Source organism: Cibotium barometz, chromosome 46 (assembly GCF_041138505.1).
Source record: "Cibotium barometz isolate CiBa-2024 chromosome 46, ASM4113850v1, whole genome shotgun sequence".
In the NCBI taxonomy this organism is placed as follows: domain Eukaryota; kingdom Viridiplantae; phylum Streptophyta; class Polypodiopsida; order Cyatheales; family Cibotiaceae; genus Cibotium; species Cibotium barometz.
In genome coordinates this window covers 40431194-40452339 of record NC_141091.1, presented here as the reverse complement: position 1 = coordinate 40452339, position 21146 = coordinate 40431194, and positions in this window count along the sequence as shown.

The window sequence follows — 21146 nt, the reverse complement described above, 5'->3', positions numbered from 1 at the left end:
AATAGATGTGATGAAATGGGATGCGAATCAGATCGATGGGAATGAATGGATGAATGGAAGTGATAAGAATGAGAGGTAAATAGATGTGATGAGATGGGATGCGAATCAGATAGATAGGAATGAATGGATGGATGGATGTGATGAGAAAAGAAGTGATGCGAATCAGAATGAATGGATGGATGGAAGTGATAAGAATGAGAGGTAAATAGATGTGATGAGATGGGATGCGAATCAGATAGATAGGAATGAATGGATGGATGGATGTGATGAGAATAGAAGTGCCGAGAATGTGAGGTGAATAGATGTGATGAGATGTAATGCGAATCAGATAGATGGGAAAGAATAGATGGATGGATGTGATGAGAATAGAAGTGATGAGAATGAAAGGTAAATAGATGTGATGATATGTGATGCGAATCAGATAGATGAAAATGAATGGATGGATGGATGGATGGATGGATGTGATGAGAATAGAAGTGATGAGACTGAGAGGTGAATAGATGTGATGAGATGGGATGCAAATCAGATCGATGGGAATGAATGGATGAATGGATGTGATGAGAATAGGTTTTCCCTCAAACAGATATTCAAAAAGAAATTTTCAATGTGCAATTGGAATAAATTGAAATCAGGTAAAAAGGACCTTAGCCTAAGGGTCCAGATTTTCTGAAATTTTTGAATTAAGGTTCCTATAGACCAATTAGATTAATTCAAATGTAGGGGGGAGATAAAAAGAAGAGATATTTAGAAGAAATGATGCATTTTTTGACACCTTAGTGTGAGGAAATCCCCTCATGAAGGAGGCGCCTATTTCACATGTGTGGTTGAGTTTTAAACTCACAAATAATGAGATATTTTCATCTCTCCTCTCCGTGCTTCGACTAGATCCAAAAAGTAAGCTAAACTGAGCTAAAAATGGTCAAAAATTGACCAAACTGATCTGGAAAATTCTAGAATCAGTTTGCTTGGTTAGAGGCTCACTTTTCCCTATAAATGAAGCCTCCCCCTTTGTAAATGGTTAATAGTGTTTTATGCACTGTTACTCTACTCCTCCTCCCTAGAGCCAAAAACAGTGAATTTATTGATAATTCATTAGTTTTTGACCATTTTCTCTTCAAAAGAATTCGTGGCCACTCTTGTTACAAACAAGAGTAGATCCCTTAAACCATCAAGCCAAAGGAAAGCTCACAAAAATTCATGTAAGCTAGAAATCCTACTTTTTCTTTATTCCATTTAATGGTTTTCTAATTTTTGTTTTCTTTAAAATGAAAAATGGTTCTATGCCTTGTTGGAAAGGCTTTCCCCCTCTCTTCATTCTTGAATTCAGCCTTTCGTTACTTTCATCAAATTTTGATTTTATGCATAGAAAGATGCATAAAGAAATTTATTTTTATTTCAAAAGAATTATACTCATTAAAAATTAAATTTATGCATAGAAAGATACATAAAAGATTTATTTTTATTTCGAAAGTGTTATTCTTCTTAAAATTGAATTTATGCATAAATAGATACATAGAAGAATTTTTTTATTATAAAAGCGTTACTTTTATCAAATTTGGATTTTATGCATAGAAAGATGCATAAAGAAATAGATACATAGAAGAATATTTTTATTATAAAAGCGTTACTTTCATCAAATTTGGATTTTATGCATAGAAAGATGCATAAAGAAATTTATTTTTATTTCAAAAGAGTTATTCTTGTTAAAATTGAATTTATGCATAGAAATATGCATAAAAGATTTTTTTTTATTTCCTAAGTGTTATTCTCCTTAAAATTGAATTTATGCATAAATAGATGCATAAACGGATTTTTATAAGTGTTATTTTCCACTGAAGTTATTCTTATGCATAAATAGATGCTTAAAGAATATTTATATAAAAAATAAGAATTCTCTTACATTCTATAAATAGATGTGATAAGATATGATATGCATCAGATAGATGAGAATGAATGGATGGATGGATGTGATGAGAATAGAAGTGATGAGAATGAGAGGTAAATAGATGTGATGATATGTGATGCGAATTAGATAGATGGGAATGAATGGAAGGATGGATGTGATGAGAATAGAAGTGATGAGAATGAGAGGTAAATAGATGTGATGAGATGGGATGCGAATCAGATCGATGGGAATGAATGGATGAATGGATGTGATAAGAATGAGAGGTAAATAGATATGATGATATGTGATGCGAATCAGAATGAATAGAAGTGATAAGAATCAGAATGAATGGATGGATGGATGTGATGAGAATAGAAGTGATAAGAATGATGATATGTGATGCGAATCAGAATGAATGGATGGATGGAAGTGATAAGAATGAGAGGTAAATAGATGTGATGAGATGGGATGAGATGGGATGCGAATCAGATAGATAGGAATGAATGGATGGATGGATGTGATGAGAATAGAAGTGCCGAGAATGTGAGGTGAATAGATGTGATGAGATGTAATGCGAATCAGATAGATGGGAAAGAATAGATGTGATGAGATGGGATGCGAATCAGATAGATAGGAATGAATGGATGGATGGATGCGATGAGAATAGAAGTGCCGAGAATGTGAGGTGAATAGATGTGATGAGATGTAATGCGAATCAGATAGATGGGAAAGAATAGATGGATGGATGTGATGAGAATAGAAGTGATGAGAATGAAAGGTAAATAGATGTGATGATATGTGATGCGAATCAGATAGATGAAAATGAATGGATGGATGGATGTGATGAGAATAGAAGTGATGAGACTCAGAGGTGAATAGATGTGATGAGATGGGATGCGAATCAGATCGATGGGAATGAATGGATGAATGGATGTGATGAGAATAGGTTTTCCCTCAAACAGATATTCAAAAAGAAATTTCCAATGTGCAATTGGAATAAATTGAAATCAGGTAAAAAGGACCTTAGCCTAAGGGTCCAGATTTTCTGAAATTTTTGAATTAAGGTTCCTATAGACCAATTAGATTAATTCAAATGTAGGGGGGAGATAAAAAGAAGAGATATTTAGAAGAAATGATGTATTTTTTGACACCTTAGTGTGGGGAAATCCCCTCATGAAGGAGGCGCCTATTTCACATGCGTGGTTGAGTTTTAAACTCACAAATAATGAGATATTTTCATCTCTCCTCTCTCTGCTTCGACTAGATCCAAAAAGTAAGCTAAACTGACCTAAAAATGGTCAAAAACTGACCAAACTGATCTGGAAAATTCTAGAATCAGTTTGCTTGGTTAGAGGCTCACTTTTCCCTATAAATGAAGCCTCCCCCTTTGTAAATGGTCACTAGTGTTTTATGCGCTGTTACTCTACTCCTCCTCCCTAGAGCCAAAAACAGTGAATTTATTGATAATTCATTAGTTTTTGACCATTTTCTCTTCAAAAGAATTGGTGGCCACTCTTGTTACAAACAAGAGTAGATCCCTCAAACCATAAAGCCAAAGGAAAGCTCACAAAAATTCATGTAAGCTAGAAATCCTACTTTTTCTTTATTCCATTTAATGGTTTTCTAATTTTTGTTTTCTTTAAAATGAAAAATGGTTCTATGCCTTGTTGGAAAGGCTTTCCCCCTCTCTTCATTCTTGAATTCAGCCTTTCGTTACTTTCATCAAATTTTGATTTTATGCATAGAAAGATGCATAAAGAAATTTATTTTTATTTCAAAAGAATTATACTCATTAAAAATTAAATTTATGCATAGAAAGATGCATAAAAGATTTATTTTTATTTCGAAAGTGTTATTCTTCTTAAAATTGAATTTATGCATAAATAGATACATAGAAGAATTTTTTTATTATAAAAGCGTTACTTTCATCAAATTTGGATTTTATGCATAGAAAGATGCATAAAGAAATAGATACATAGAAGAATTTTTTTATTATAAAAGCATTACTTTCATCAAATTTGGATTTTAAGCATAGAAAGATGCATAAAGAAATTTATTTTTATTTCAAAAGAGTTATTCTTGTTAAAATTGAATTTATGCATAGAAATAGATGCATAAACGGATTTTTATAAGTGTTATTTTCCACTGAAGTTATTCTTATGCGGCATAAATAGATGCTTAAAGAATATTTATATAAAAAATAAGAATTCTCTTACATTCTATAAATAGATGTGATAAGATATGATATGCATCAGATAGATGAGAATGAATGGATGGATGGATGTGATGAGAATAGAAGTGATGAGAATGAGAGGTAAATAGATGTGATGATATGTGATGCGAATTAGATAGATGGGAATGAATGGAAGGATGGATGTGATGAGAATAGAAGTGATGAGAATGAGAGGTAAATAGATGTGATGAGATGGGATGCGAATCAGATCGATGGGAATCAATGGATGAATGGATGTGATGAGAATGAGAGGTAAATAGATATGATGATATGTGATGCGAATCAGAATGAATAGAAGTGATGCGAATCAGAATGAATGGATGGATGGATGTGATGAGAATAGAAGTGATAAGAATGATGATATGTGATGCGAATCAGAATGAATGGATGGATGGAAGTGATAAGAATGAGAGGTAAATAGATGTGATGAGATGGGATGCGAATCAGATAGATAGGAATGAATGGATGGATGGATGTGATGAGAATAGAAGTGCCGAGAATGTGAGGTGAATAGATGTGATGAGATGTAATGCGAATCAGATAGATAGGAATGAATGGATGGATGGATGTGATGAGAATAGAAGTGCCGAGAATGTGAGGTGAATAGATGTGATGAGATGTAATGCGAATCAGATAGATGGGAAAGAATAGATGTGATGAGATGGGATGCGAATCAGATAGATAGGAATGAATGGATGGATGGATGTGATGAGAATAGAAGTGCCGAGAATGTGAGGTGAATAGATGTGATGAGATGTAATGCGAATCAGATAGATGGGAAAGAATAGATGGATGGATGTGATGAGAATAGAAGTGATGAGAATGAAAGGTAAATAGATGTGATGATATGTGATGCGAATCAGATAGATGAAAATGAATGGATGGATGGATGTGATGAGAATAGAAGTGATGAGACTGAGAGGTGAATAGATGTGATGAGATGGGATGCGAATCAGATCGATGGGAATGAATGGATGAATGGATGTGATGAGAATAGGTTTTCCCTCAAACAGATATTCAAAAAGAAATTTCCAATGTGCAATCGGAATAAATTGAAATCAGGTAAAAAGGACCTTAGCCTAAGGGTCCAGATTTTCTAAAATTTTTGAATTAAGGTTCCTATGGACCAATTAGATTAATTCAAATGTAGGGGGGAGATAAAAAGAAGAGATATTTAGAAGAAATGATGCATTTTTTGACACCTTAGTGTGGGGAAATCCCCTCATGAAGGAGGCGCCTATTTCACATGTGTGGTTGAGTTTTAAACTCACAAATAATGAGATATTTTCATCTCTCCTCTCTCCTGCTTCGACCAGATCCAAAAAGTAAGCTAAACTGACCTAAAAATGGTCAAAAATTGACCAAACTGATCTGGTTAGAGGCTCACTTTTCCCTATAAATGAAGCCTCCCCCTTTGTAAATGGTTAATAGTGTTTTATGCACTGTTACTCTACTCCTCCTCCCTAGAGCCAAAAACAGTGAATTTATTGATAATTCATTAGTTTTTGACCATTTTCTCTTCAAAAGAATTGGTGGCCACTCTTATTACAAACAAGAGTAGATCCCTCAAACCATAAAGCCAAAGGAAAGCTCACAAAAATTCATGTAAGCTAGAAATCCTACTTTTTCTTTATTCCATTTAATGGTTTTCTAATTTTTGTTTTCTTTAAAATGAAAAATGGTTCTATGCCTTGTTGGAAAGGCTTTCCCCCTCTCTTCATTCTTGAATTCAGCCTTTCGTTACTTTCATCAAATTTTGATTTTATGCATAGAAAGATGCATAAAGAAATTTATTTTTATTTCAAAAGAATTATACTCATTAAAAATTAAATTTATGCATAGAAAGATGCATAAAAGATTTATTTTTATTTCGAAAGTGTTATTCTTCTTAAAATTGAATTTATGCATAAATAGATACATAGAAGAATTTTTTTATTATAAAAGCGTTACTTTCATCAAATTTGGATTTTATGCATAGAAAGATGCATAAAGAAATAGATACATAGAAGAATTTTTTTATTATAAAAGCATTACTTTCATCAAATTTGGATTTTAAGCATAGAAAGATGCATAAAGAAATTTATTTTTATTTCAAAAGAGTTATTCTTGTTAAAATTGAATTTATGCATAGAAATAGATGCATAAACGGATTTTTATAAGTGTTATTTTCCACTGAAGTTATTCTTATGCGGCATAAATAGATGCTTAAAGAATATTTATATAAAAAATAAGAATTCTCTTACATTCTATAAATAGATGTGATAAGATATGATATGCACCAGATAGATGAGAATGAATGGATGGATGGATGTGATGAGAATAGAAGTGATGAGAATGAGAGGTAAATAGATGTGATGATATGTGATGCGAATTAGATAGATGGGAATGAATGGAAGGATGGATGTGATGAGAATAGAAGTGATGAGAATGAGAGGTAAATAGATGTGATGAGATGGGATGCGAATCAGATCGATGGGAATGAATGGATGAATGGATGTGATAAGAATGAGAGGTAAATAGATATGATGATATGTGATGCGAATCAGAATGAATAGAAGTGATAAGAATCAGAATGAATGGATGGATGGATGTGATGAGAATAGAAGTGATAAGAATGATGATATGTGATGCGAATCAGAATGAATGGATGGATGGAAGTGATAAGAATGAGAGGTAAATAGATGTGATGAGATGGGATGAGATGGGATGCGAATCAGATAGATAGGAATGAATGGATGGATGGATGTGATGAGAATAGAAGTGCCGAGAATGTGAGGTGAATAGATGTGATGAGATGTAATGCGAATCAGATAGATGGGAAAGAATAGATGTGATGAGATGGGATGCGAATCAGATAGATAGGAATGAATGGATGGATGGATGCGATGAGAATAGAAGTGCCGAGAATGTGAGGTGAATAGATGTGATGAGATGTAATGCGAATCAGATAGATGGGAAAGAATAGATGGATGGATGTGATGAGAATAGAAGTGATGAGAATGAAAGGTAAATAGATGTGATGATATGTGATGCGAATCAGATAGATGAAAATGAATGGATGGATGGATGTGATGAGAATAGAAGTGATGAGACTGAGAGGTGAATAGATGTGATGAGATGGGATGCGAATCAGATCGATGGGAATGAATGGATGAATGGATGTGATGAGAATAGGTTTTCCCTCAAACAGATATTCAAAAAGAAATTTCCAATGTGCAATCGGAATAAATTGAAATCAGGTAAAAAGGACCTTAGCCTAAGGGTCCAGATTTTCTGAAATTTTTGAATTAAGGTTCCTATAGACCAATTAGATTAATTCAAATGTAGGGGGGAGATAAAAAGAAGAGATATTTAGAAGAAATGATGTATTTTTTGACACCTTAGTGTGGGGAAATCCCCTCATGAAGGAGGCGCCTATTTCACATGCGTGGTTGAGTTTTAAACTCACAAATAATGAGATATTTTCATCTCTCCTCTCTCTGCTTCGACTAGATCCAAAAAGTAAGCTAAACTGACCTAAAAATGGTCAAAAACTGACCAAACTGATCTGGAAAATTCTAGAATCAGTTTGCTTGGTTAGAGGCTCACTTTTCCCTATAAATGAAGCCTCCCCCTTTGTAAATGGTCACTAGTGTTTTATGCGCTGTTACTCTACTCCTCCTCCCTAGAGCCAAAAACAGTGAATTTATTGATAATTCATTAGTTTTTGACCATTTTCTCTTCAAAAGAATTGGTGGCCACTCTTGTTACAAACAAGAGTAGATCCCTCAAACCATAAAGCCAAAGGAAAGCTCACAAAAATTCATGTAAGCTAGAAATCCTACTTTTTCTTTATTCCATTTAATGGTTTTCTAATTTTTGTTTTCTTTAAAATGAAAAATGGTTCTATGCCTTGTTGGAAAGGCTTTCCCCCTCTCTTCATTCTTGAATTCAGCCTTTCGTTACTTTCATCAAATTTTGATTTTATGCATAGAAAGATGCATAAAGAAATTTATTTTTATTTCAAAAGAATTATACTCATTAAAAATTAAATTTATGCATAGAAAGATGCATAAAAGATTTATTTTTATTTCGAAAGTGTTATTCTTCTTAAAATTGAATTTATGCATAAATAGATACATAGAAGAATTTTTTTATTATAAAAGCGTTACTTTCATCAAATTTGGATTTTATGCATAGAAAGATGCATAAAGAAATAGATACATAGAAGAATTTTTTTATTATAAAAGCATTACTTTCATCAAATTTGGATTTTAAGCATAGAAAGATGCATAAAGAAATTTATTTTTATTTCAAAAGAGTTATTCTTGTTAAAATTGAATTTATGCATAGAAATAGATGCATAAACGGATTTTTATAAGTGTTATTTTCCACTGAAGTTATTCTTATGCGGCATAAATAGATGCTTAAAGAATATTTATATAAAAAATAAGAATTCTCTTACATTCTATAAATAGATGTGATAAGATATGATATGCATCAGATAGATGAGAATGAATGGATGGATGGATGTGATGAGAATAGAAGTGATGAGAATGAGAGGTAAATAGATGTGATGATATGTGATGCGAATTAGATAGATGGGAATGAATGGAAGGATGGATGTGATGAGAATAGAAGTGATGAGAATGAGAGGTAAATAGATGTGATGAGATGGGATGCGAATCAGATCGATGGGAATCAATGGATGAATGGATGTGATGAGAATGAGAGGTAAATAGATATGATGATATGTGATGCGAATCAGAATGAATAGAAGTGATGCGAATCAGAATGAATGGATGGATGGATGTGATGAGAATAGAAGTGATAAGAATGATGATATGTGATGCGAATCAGAATGAATGGATGGATGGAAGTGATAAGAATGAGAGGTAAATAGATGTGATGAGATGGGATGCGAATCAGATAGATAGGAATGAATGGATGGATGGATGTGATGAGAATAGAAGTGCCGAGAATGTGAGGTGAATAGATGTGATGAGATGTAATGCGAATCAGATAGATAGGAATGAATGGATGGATGGATGTGATGAGAATAGAAGTGCCGAGAATGTGAGGTGAATAGATGTGATGAGATGTAATGCGAATCAGATAGATGGGAAAGAATAGATGTGATGAGATGGGATGCGAATCAGATAGATAGGAATGAATGGATGGATGGATGTGATGAGAATAGAAGTGCCGAGAATGTGAGGTGAATAGATGTGATGAGATGTAATGCGAATCAGATAGATGGGAAAGAATAGATGGATGGATGTGATGAGAATAGAAGTGATGAGAATGAAAGGTAAATAGATGTGATGATATGTGATGCGAATCAGATAGATGAAAATGAATGGATGGATGGATGTGATGAGAATAGAAGTGATGAGACTGAGAGGTGAATAGATGTGATGAGATGGGATGCGAATCAGATCGATGGGAATGAATGGATGAATGGATGTGATGAGAATAGGTTTTCCCTCAAACAGATATTCAAAAAGAAATTTCCAATGTGCAATCGGAATAAATTGAAATCAGGTAAAAAGGACCTTAGCCTAAGGGTCCAGATTTTCTAAAATTTTTGAATTAAGGTTCCTATGGACCAATTAGATTAATTCAAATGTAGGGGGGAGATAAAAAGAAGAGATATTTAGAAGAAATGATGCATTTTTTGACACCTTAGTGTGGGGAAATCCCCTCATGAAGGAGGCGCCTATTTCACATGTGTGGTTGAGTTTTAAACTCACAAATAATGAGATATTTTCATCTCTCCTCTCTCCTGCTTCGACCAGATCCAAAAAGTAAGCTAAACTGACCTAAAAATGGTCAAAAATTGACCAAACTGATCTGGTTAGAGGCTCACTTTTCCCTATAAATGAAGCCTCCCCCTTTGTAAATGGTTAATAGTGTTTTATGCACTGTTACTCTACTCCTCCTCCCTAGAGCCAAAAACAGTGAATTTATTGATAATTCATTAGTTTTTGACCATTTTCTCTTCAAAAGAATTGGTGGCCACTCTTATTACAAACAAGAGTAGATCCCTCAAACCATAAAGCCAAAGGAAAGCTCACAAAAATTCATGTAAGCTAGAAATCCTACTTTTTCTTTATTCCATTTAATGGTTTTCTAATTTTTGTTTTCTTTAAAATGAAAAATGGTTCTATGCCTTGTTGGAAAGGCTTTCCCCCTCTCTTCATTCTTGAATTCAGCCTTTCGTTACTTTCATCAAATTTTGATTTTATGCATAGAAAGATGCATAAAGAAATTTATTTTTATTTCAAAAGAATTATACTCATTAAAAATTAAATTTATGCATAGAAAGATGCATAAAAGATTTATTTTTATTTCGAAAGTGTTATTCTTCTTAAAATTGAATTTATGCATAAATAGATACATAGAAGAATTTTTTTATTATAAAAGCGTTACTTTCATCAAATTTGGATTTTATGCATAGAAAGATGCATAAAGAAATAGATACATAGAAGAATTTTTTTATTATAAAAGCATTACTTTCATCAAATTTGGATTTTAAGCATAGAAAGATGCATAAAGAAATTTATTTTTATTTCAAAAGAGTTATTCTTGTTAAAATTGAATTTATGCATAGAAATAGATGCATAAACGGATTTTTATAAGTGTTATTTTCCACTGAAGTTATTCTTATGCGGCATAAATAGATGCTTAAAGAATATTTATATAAAAAATAAGAATTCTCTTACATTCTATAAATAGATGTGATAAGATATGATATGCACCAGATAGATGAGAATGAATGGATGGATGGATGTGATGAGAATAGAAGTGATGAGAATGAGAGGTAAATAGATGTGATGATATGTGATGCGAATTAGATAGATGGGAATGAATGGAAGGATGGATGTGATGAGAATAGAAGTGATGAGAATGAGAGGTAAATAGATGTGATGAGATGGGATGCGAATCAGATCGATGGGAATGAATGGATGAATGGATGTGATAAGAATGAGAGGTAAATAGATATGATGATATGTGATGCGAATCAGAATGAATAGAAGTGATAAGAATCAGAATGAATGGATGGATGGATGTGATGAGAATAGAAGTGATAAGAATGATGATATGTGATGCGAATCAGAATGAATGGATGGATGGAAGTGATAAGAATGAGAGGTAAATAGATGTGATGAGATGGGATGAGATGGGATGCGAATCAGATAGATAGGAATGAATGGATGGATGGATGTGATGAGAATAGAAGTGCCGAGAATGTGAGGTGAATAGATGTGATGAGATGTAATGCGAATCAGATAGATGGGAAAGAATAGATGTGATGAGATGGGATGCGAATCAGATAGATAGGAATGAATGGATGGATGGATGCGATGAGAATAGAAGTGCCGAGAATGTGAGGTGAATAGATGTGATGAGATGTAATGCGAATCAGATAGATGGGAAAGAATAGATGGATGGATGTGATGAGAATAGAAGTGATGAGAATGAAAGGTAAATAGATGTGATGATATGTGATGCGAATCAGATAGATGAAAATGAATGGATGGATGGATGTGATGAGAATAGAAGTGATGAGACTCAGAGGTGAATAGATGTGATGAGATGGGATGCGAATCAGATCGATGGGAATGAATGGATGAATGGATGTGATGAGAATAGGTTTTCCCTCAAACAGATATTCAAAAAGAAATTTCCAATGTGCAATTGGAATAAATTGAAATCAGGTAAAAAGGACCTTAGCCTAAGGGTCCAGATTTTCTGAAATTTTTGAATTAAGGTTCCTATAGACCAATTAGATTAATTCAAATGTAGGGGGGAGATAAAAAGAAGAGATATTTAGAAGAAATGATGTATTTTTTGACACCTTAGTGTGGGGAAATCCCCTCATGAAGGAGGCGCCTATTTCACATGCATGGTTGAGTTTTAAACTCACAAATAATGAGATATTTTCATCTCTCCTCTCTCTGCTTCGACTAGATCCAAAAAGTAAGCTAAACTGACCTAAAAATGGTCAAAAACTGACCAAACTGATCTGGAAAATTCTAGAATCAGTTTGCTTGGTTAGAGGCTCACTTTTCCCTATAAATGAAGCCTCCCCCTTTGTAAATGGTCACTAGTGTTTTATGCGCTGTTACTCTACTCCTCCTCCCTAGAGCCAAAAACAGTGAATTTATTGATAATTCATTAGTTTTTGACCATTTTCTCTTCAAAAGAATTGGTGGCCACTCTTGTTACAAACAAGAGTAGATCCCTCAAACCATAAAGCCAAAGGAAAGCTCACAAAAATTCATGTAAGCTAGAAATCCTACTTTTTCTTTATTCCATTTAATGGTTTTCTAATTTTTGTTTTCTTTAAAATGAAAAATGGTTCTATGCCTTGTTGGAAAGGCTTTCCCCCTCTCTTCATTCTTGAATTCAGCCTTTCGTTACTTTCATCAAATTTTGATTTTATGCATAGAAAGATGCATAAAGAAATTTATTTTTATTTCAAAAGAATTATACTCATTAAAAATTAAATTTATGCATAGAAAGATGCATAAAAGATTTATTTTTATTTCGAAAGTGTTATTCTTCTTAAAATTGAATTTATGCATAAATAGATACATAGAAGAATTTTTTTATTATAAAAGCGTTACTTTCATCAAATTTGGATTTTATGCATAGAAAGATGCATAAAGAAATAGATACATAGAAGAATTTTTTTATTATAAAAGCATTACTTTCATCAAATTTGGATTTTAAGCATAGAAAGATGCATAAAGAAATTTATTTTTATTTCAAAAGAGTTATTCTTGTTAAAATTGAATTTATGCATAGAAATAGATGCATAAACGGATTTTTATAAGTGTTATTTTCCACTGAAGTTATTCTTATGCGGCATAAATAGATGCTTAAAGAATATTTATATAAAAAATAAGAATTCTCTTACATTCTATAAATAGATGTGATAAGATATGATATGCATCAGATAGATGAGAATGAATGGATGGATGGATGTGATGAGAATAGAAGTGATGAGAATGAGAGGTAAATAGATGTGATGATATGTGATGCGAATTAGATAGATGGGAATGAATGGAAGGATGGATGTGATGAGAATAGAAGTGATGAGAATGAGAGGTAAATAAATGTGATGAGATGGGATGCGAATCAGATCGATGGGAATCAATGGATGAATGGATGTGATGAGAATGAGAGGTAAATAGATATGATGATATGTGATGCGAATCAGAATGAATAGAAGTGATGCGAATCAGAATGAATGGATGGATGGATGTGATGAGAATAGAAGTGATAAGAATGATGATATGTGATGCGAATCAGAATGAATGGATGGATGGAAGTGATAAGAATGAGAGGTAAATAGATGTGATGAGATGGGATGCGAATCAGATAGATAGGAATGAATGGATGGATGGATGTGATGAGAATAGAAGTGCCGAGAATGTGAGGTGAATAGATGTGATGAGATGTAATGCGAATCAGATAGATAGGAATGAATGGATGGATGGATGTGATGAGAATAGAAGTGCCGAGAATGTGAGGTGAATAGATGTGATGAGATGTAATGCGAATCAGATAGATGGGAAAGAATAGATGTGATGAGATGGGATGCGAATCAGATAGATAGGAATGAATGGATGGATGGATGTGATGAGAATAGAAGTGCCGAGAATGTGAGGTGAATAGATGTGATGAGATGTAATGCGAATCAGATAGATGGGAAAGAATAGATGGATGGATGTGATGAGAATAGAAGTGATGAGAATGAAAGGTAAATAGATGTGATGATATGTGATGCGAATCAGATAGATGAAAATGAATGGATGGATGGATGTGATGAGAATAGAAGTGATGAGACTGAGAGGTGAATAGATGTGATGAGATGGGATGCGAATCAGATCGATGGGAATGAATGGATGAATGGATGTGATGAGAATAGGTTTTCCCTCAAACAGATATTCAAAAAGAAATTTCCAATGTGCAATCGGAATAAATTGAAATCAGGTAAAAAGGACCTTAGCCTAAGGGTCCAGATTTTCTAAAATTTTTGAATTAAGGTTCCTATGGACCAATTAGATTAATTCAAATGTAGGGGGGAGATAAAAAGAAGAGATATTTAGAAGAAATGATGCATTTTTTGACACCTTAGTGTGGGGAAATCCCCTCATGAAGGAGGCGCCTATTTCACATGTGTGGTTGAGTTTTAAACTCACAAATAATGAGATATTTTCATCTCTCCTCTCTCCTGCTTCGACCAGATCCAAAAAGTAAGCTAAACTGACCTAAAAATGGTCAAAAATTGACCAAACTGATCTGGTTAGAGGCTCACTTTTCCCTATAAATGAAGCCTCCCCCTTTGTAAATGGTTAATAGTGTTTTATGCACTGTTACTCTACTCCTCCTCCCTAGAGCCAAAAACAGTGAATTTATTGATAATTCATTAGTTTTTGACCATTTTCTCTTCAAAAGAATTGGTGGCCACTCTTATTACAAACAAGAGTAGATCCCTCAAACCATAAAGCCAAAGGAAAGCTCACAAAAATTCATGTAAGCTAGAAATCCTACTTTTTCTTTATTCCATTTAATGGTTTTCTAATTTTTGTTTTCTTTAAAATGAATAATGATTCTATGCCTTGTTGGAAAGGCTTTCCCCCTCTCTTCATTCTTGAATTCAGCCTTTCGTTACTTTCATCAAATTTTGATTTTATGCATAGAAAGATGCATAAAGAAATTTATTTTTATTTCAAAAGAATTATACTCATTAAAAATTAAATTTATGCATAGAAAGATGCATAAAAGATTTATTTTTATTTTGAAAGTGTTATTCTTCTTAAAATTGAATTTATGCATAAATAGATACATAGAAGAATTTTTTTATTATAAAAGCGTTACTTTCATCAAATTTGGATTTTATGCATAGAAAGATGCATAAAGAAATAGATACATAGAAGAATTTTTTTATTATAAAAGCATTACTTTCATCAAATTTGGATTTTAAGCATAGAAAGATGCATAAAGAAATTTATTTTTATTTCAAAAGAGTTATTCTTGTTAAAATTGAATTTATGCATAGAAATAGATGCATAAACGGATTTTTATAAGTGTTATTTTCCACTGAAGTTATTCTTATGCGGCATAAATAGATGCTTAAAGAATATTTATATAAAAAATAAGAATTCTCTTACATTCTATAAATAGATGTGATAAGATATGATATGCACCAGATAGATGAGAATGAATGGATGGATGGATGTGATGAGAATAGAAGTGATGAGAATGAGAGGTAAATAGATGTGATGATATGTGATGCGAATTAGATAGATGGGAATGAATGGAAGGATGGATGTGATGAGAATAGAAGTGATGAGAATGAGAGGTAAATAGATGTGATGAGATGGGATGCGAATCAGATCGATGGGAATGAATGGATGAATGGATGTGATGAGAATGAGAGGTAAATAGATATGATGATATGTGATGCGAATGAGAATGAATAGAAGTGATGCGAATCAGAATGAATGGATGGATGGATGTGATGAGAATAGAAGTGATAAGAATGATGATATGTGATGCGAATCAGAATGAATGGATGGATGGAAGTGATAAGAATGAGAGGTAAATAGATGTGATGAGATGGGATGCGAATCAGATAGATAGGAATGAATGGATGGATGGATGTGATGAGAATAGAAGTGCCGAGAATGTGAGGTGAATAGATGTGATGAGATGTAATGCGAATCAGATAGATGGGAAAGAATAGATGTGATGAGATGGGATGCGAATCAGATAGATAGGAATGAATGGATGGATGGATGCGATGAGAATAGAAGTGCCGAGAATGTGAGGTGAATAGATGTGATGAGATGTAATGCGAATCAGATAGATGGGAAAGAATAGATGGATGGATGTGATGAGAATAGAAGTGATGAGAATGAAAGGTAAATAGATGTGATGATATGTGATGCGAATCAGATAGATGAAAATGAATGGATGGATGGATGTGATGAGAATAGAAGTGATGAGACTGAGAGGTGAATAGATGTGATGAGATGGGATGCGAATCAGATCGATGGGAATGAATGGATGAATGGATGTGATGAGAATAGGTTTTCCCTCAAACAGATATTCAAAAAGAAATTTCCAATGTGCAATCGGAATAAATTGAAATCAGGTAAAAAGGACCTTAGCCTAAGGGTCCAGATTTTCTAAAATTTTTGAATTAAGGTTCCTATGGACCAATTAGATTAATTCAAATGTAGGGGGGAGATAAAAAGAAGAGATATTTAGAAGAAATGATGCATTTTTTGACACCTTAGTGTGGGGAAATCCCCTCATGAAGGAGGCGCCTATTTCACATGTGTGGTTGAGTTTTAAACTCACAAATAATGAGATATTTTCATCTCTCCTCTCTCCTGCTTCGACCAGATCCAAAAAGTAAGCTAAACTGACCTAAAAATGGTCAAAAATTGACCAAACTGATCTGGAAAATTCTAGAATCAGTTTGCTTGGTTAGAGGCTCACTTTTCCCTATAAATGAAGCCTCCCCCTTTGAAAATGGTTAATAGTGTTTTATGCACTGTTACTCTACTCCTCCTCCCTAGAGCCAAAAACAGTGAATTTATTGATAATTCATTAGTTTTTGACCATTTTCTCTTCAAAAGAATTGGTGGCCACTCTTGTTACAAACAAGAGTAGATCCCTCAAACCATCAAGCCAAAGGAAAGCTCACAAAAATTCATGTAAGCTAGAAATCCTACTTTTTCTTTATTCCATTTAATGGTTTTCTAATTTTTGTTTTCTTTAAAATGAAAAATGGTTCTATGCCTTGTTGGAAAGGCTTTCCCCCTCTCTTCATTCTTGAATTCAGCCTTTCGTTACTTTCATCAAATTTTGATTTTATGCATAGAAAGATGCATAAAGAAATTTATTTTTATTTCAAAAGAATTATACTCATTAAAAATTAAATTTATGTATAGAAAGATACATAAAAGATTTATTTTTATTTCGAAAGTGTTATTCTTCTTAAAATTGAATTTATACATAAATAGATACATAGAAGAATTTTTTTATTATAAAAGCGTTACTTTCATCAAATTTGGATTTTATGCATAGAAAGATGCATAAAGAAATAGATACATAGAAGAATTTTTTTATTATAAAAGCGTCACTTTCATCAAATCTGGATTTTATGCATAGAAAGATGCATAAAGAAATTTATTTTTATTTCAAAAGAGTTATTCTTGTTAAAATTGAATTTATGCATAGAAATATGCATAAAAGATTTTTTTTTTAATTTCAAAAGTGTTATTCTCCTTAAAATTGAATTTATGCATCAATAGATGCATAAACGGATTTTTATAAGTGTTATTTCCCAGTGAAGTTACTCTTATGCATAAATAGATGCTGAAAGAATATTTATATAAAAAATAAGAATTCTCTTACATTCTATAAATAGATGTGATAAGATATGATATGCATCAGATAGATGAGAATGAATGGATGGATGGATGTGATGAGAATAGAAGTGATGAGAATGAGAGGTAAATAGATGTGATGATATGTGATGCGAATTAGATAGATGGGAATGAATGGAAGGATGGATGTGATGAGAATAGAAGTGATGAGAATGAGAGGTAAATAGATGTGATGAGATGGGATGCGAATCAGATCGATGGGAATCAATGGATGAATGGATGTGATGAGAATGAGAGGTAAATAGATATGATGATATGTGATGCGAATGAGAATGAATAGAAGTGATGCGAATCAGAATGAATGGATGGATGGATGTGATGAGAATAGAAGTGATAAGAATGATGATATGTGATGCGAATCAGAATGAATGGATGGATGGAAGTGATAAGAATGAGAGGTAAATAGATGTGATGAGATGGGATGCGAATCAGATAGATAGGAATGAATGGATGGATGGATGTGATGAGAATAGAAGTGCCGAGAATGTGAGGTGAATAGATGTGATGAGATGTAATGCGAATCAGATAGATGGGAAAGAATAGATGTGATGAGATGGGATGCGAATCAGATAGATAGGAATGAATGGATGGATGGATGTGATGAGAATAGAAGTGCCGAGAATGTGAGGTGAATAGATGTGATGAGATGTAATGCGAATCAGATAGATGGGAAAGAATAGATGGATGGATGTGATGAGAATAGAAGTGATGAGAATGAAAGGTAAATAGATGTGATGATATGTGATGCGAATGAAAGGTAAATAGATGTGATGATATGTGATGCGAATCAGATAGATGAAAATGAATGGATGGATGGATGTGATGAGACTGAGAGGTGAATAGATGTGATGAGATGGGATGCGAATCAGATCGATGGGAATGAATGGATGAATGGATGTGATGAGAATAGGTTTTCTCTCAAACAGATATTCAAAAAGAAATTTCCAATGTGCAATTGGAATAAATTGAAATCAGGTAAAAAGGACCTTAGCCTAAGGGTCCAGATTTTCTGAAATTTTTGAATTAAGGTTCCTATGGACCAATTAGATTAATTCAAATGTAGGGGGGAGATAAAAAGAAGAGATATTTAGAAGAAATGATGCATTTTTTGACACCTTAGTGTGGGGAAATCCCCTCATGAAGGAGGCGCCTATTTCACATGTGTGGTTGAGTTTTAAACTCACAAATAATGAGATATTTTCATCTCTCCTCTCTCCTGCTTCGACTAGATCCAAAAAGTAAGCTAAACTGACCTAAAAATGGTCAAAAATTGACCAAACTGATCTGGAGAATTCTAGAATCAGTTTCCTTGGGTAGAGGCTCACTTTTCCCTATAAATGAAGCCTCCCCCTTTGTAAATGGTTAATAGTGTTTTATGCACTGTTACTCTACTCCTCCTCCCTAGAGCCAAAAACAGTGAATTTATTGATAATTCATTAGTTTTTGACCATTTTCTCTTCAAAAGAATTCGTGGCCACTCTTGTTACAAACAAGAGTAGATCCCTCAAACCATCAAGCCAAAGGAAAGCTCACAAAAATTCATGTAAGCTAGAAATCCTACTTTTTCTTTATTCCATTTAATGGTTTTCTAATTTTTGTTTTCTTTAAAATGAAAAATGGTTCTATGCCTTGTTGGAAAGGCTTTCCCCCTCTCTTCATTCTTGAATTCAGCCTTTCGTTACTTTCATCAAATTTTGATTTTATGCATAGAAAGATGCATAAAGAAATTTATTTTTATTTCAAAAGAATTATACTCATTAAAAATTAAATTTATGCATAGAAAGATGCATAAAAGATTTATTTTTATTTCGAAAGTGTTATTCTTCTTAAAATTGAATTTATGCATAAACAGATACATAGAAGAATTTTTTTTATTATAAAAGCGTTACTTTCATCAAATTTGGATTTTATGCATAGAAGGATGCATAAAGAAATAGATACATAGAAGAATTTTTTTAATTATAAAAGCATTACTTTCATCAAATTTGGATTTTATGCATAGAAAGATGCATAAAGAAATTTATTTTTATTTCAAAAGAGTTATTCTTGTTAAAATTGAATTTATGCATAGAAATATGCATAAAAGATTTTTTTTAAATTTCAAAAGTGTCATTCTCCTTAAAATTGAATTTATGCATAAATAGATGCATAAACGGATTTTTATAAGTGTTATTTCCCACTGAAGTTATTCTTATGCATAAATAGATGCTTAAAGAATATTTATATAAAAAATAAGAATTCTCTTACATTCTATAAATAGATGTGATAAGATATGATATGCATCAGATAGATGAGAATGAATGGATGGATGGATGTGATGAGAATAGAAGTGATGAGAATGAGAGGTAAATAGATGTGATGATATGTGATGCGAATTAGATAGATGGGAATGAATGGAAGGATGGATGTGATGAGAATAGAAGTGATGAGAATGAGAGGTAAATAGATGTGATGAGATGGGATGCGAATCAGATCGATGGGAATGAATGGATGAATGGATGTGATGAGAATGAGAGGTAAATAGATATGATGATATGTGATGCGAATGAGAATGAATAGAAGTGATGCGAATCAGAATGAATGGATGGATGGATGTGATGAGAATAGAAGTGATAAGAATGATGATATGTGATGCGAATCAGAATGAATGGATGGATGGAAGTGATAAGAATGAGAGGTAAATAGATGTGATGAGATGGGATGCGAATCAGATAGATAGGAATGAATGGATGGATGGATGTGATGAGAATAGAAGTGCCGCGAATGTGAGGTGAATAGATGTGATGAGATGTAATGCGAATCAGATAGATGGGAAAGAATAGATGTGATGAGATGGGGTGCGAATCAGATAGATAGGAATGAATGGATGGATGGATGTGATGAGAATAGAAGTGCCGAGAATGTGAGGTGAATAGATGTGATGAGATGTAATGCGAATCAGATAGATGGGAAAGAATAGATGGATGGATGTGATGAGAATAGAAGTGATGAGAATGAAAGGTAAATAGATGTGATGATATGTGATGCGAATCAGATAGATGAAAATGAATGGATGGATGGATGTGATGAGAATAGAAGTGATGTGACTGAGAGGTGAATAGATGTGATGAGATGGGATGCGAATCAGATCGATGGGAATGAATGGATGAATGGATGTGATGAGAATAGGTTTTCCCTCAAATAGATATTCAAAAAGAAATTTCCAATGTGCAGTTGGAATAAATTGAAATCAGGTAAAAAGGACCTTAGCCTAAGGGTCCAGATTTTCTAAAATTTTTGAATTAAGTTTTCTATGGACCAATTAGATTAATTCAAATGTAGGGGGGAGATAAAAAGAAGAGATATTTAGAAGAAATGATGCATTTTTGATACCTTAGTGTGGGGAAATCCCCTCATGAAGGAGGCGCCTATTTCACATGTGTGGTTGAGTTTTAAACTCACAAATAATGAGATATTTTCATCTCTCCTCTCTCTTGCTTCGACTAGATCCAAAAAGTAAACTAAACTGACTTAAAAATGGTCAAAAATTGACCAAACTGATCTGGAAGATTTTAGAATCAGTTTGCTTGGTTAG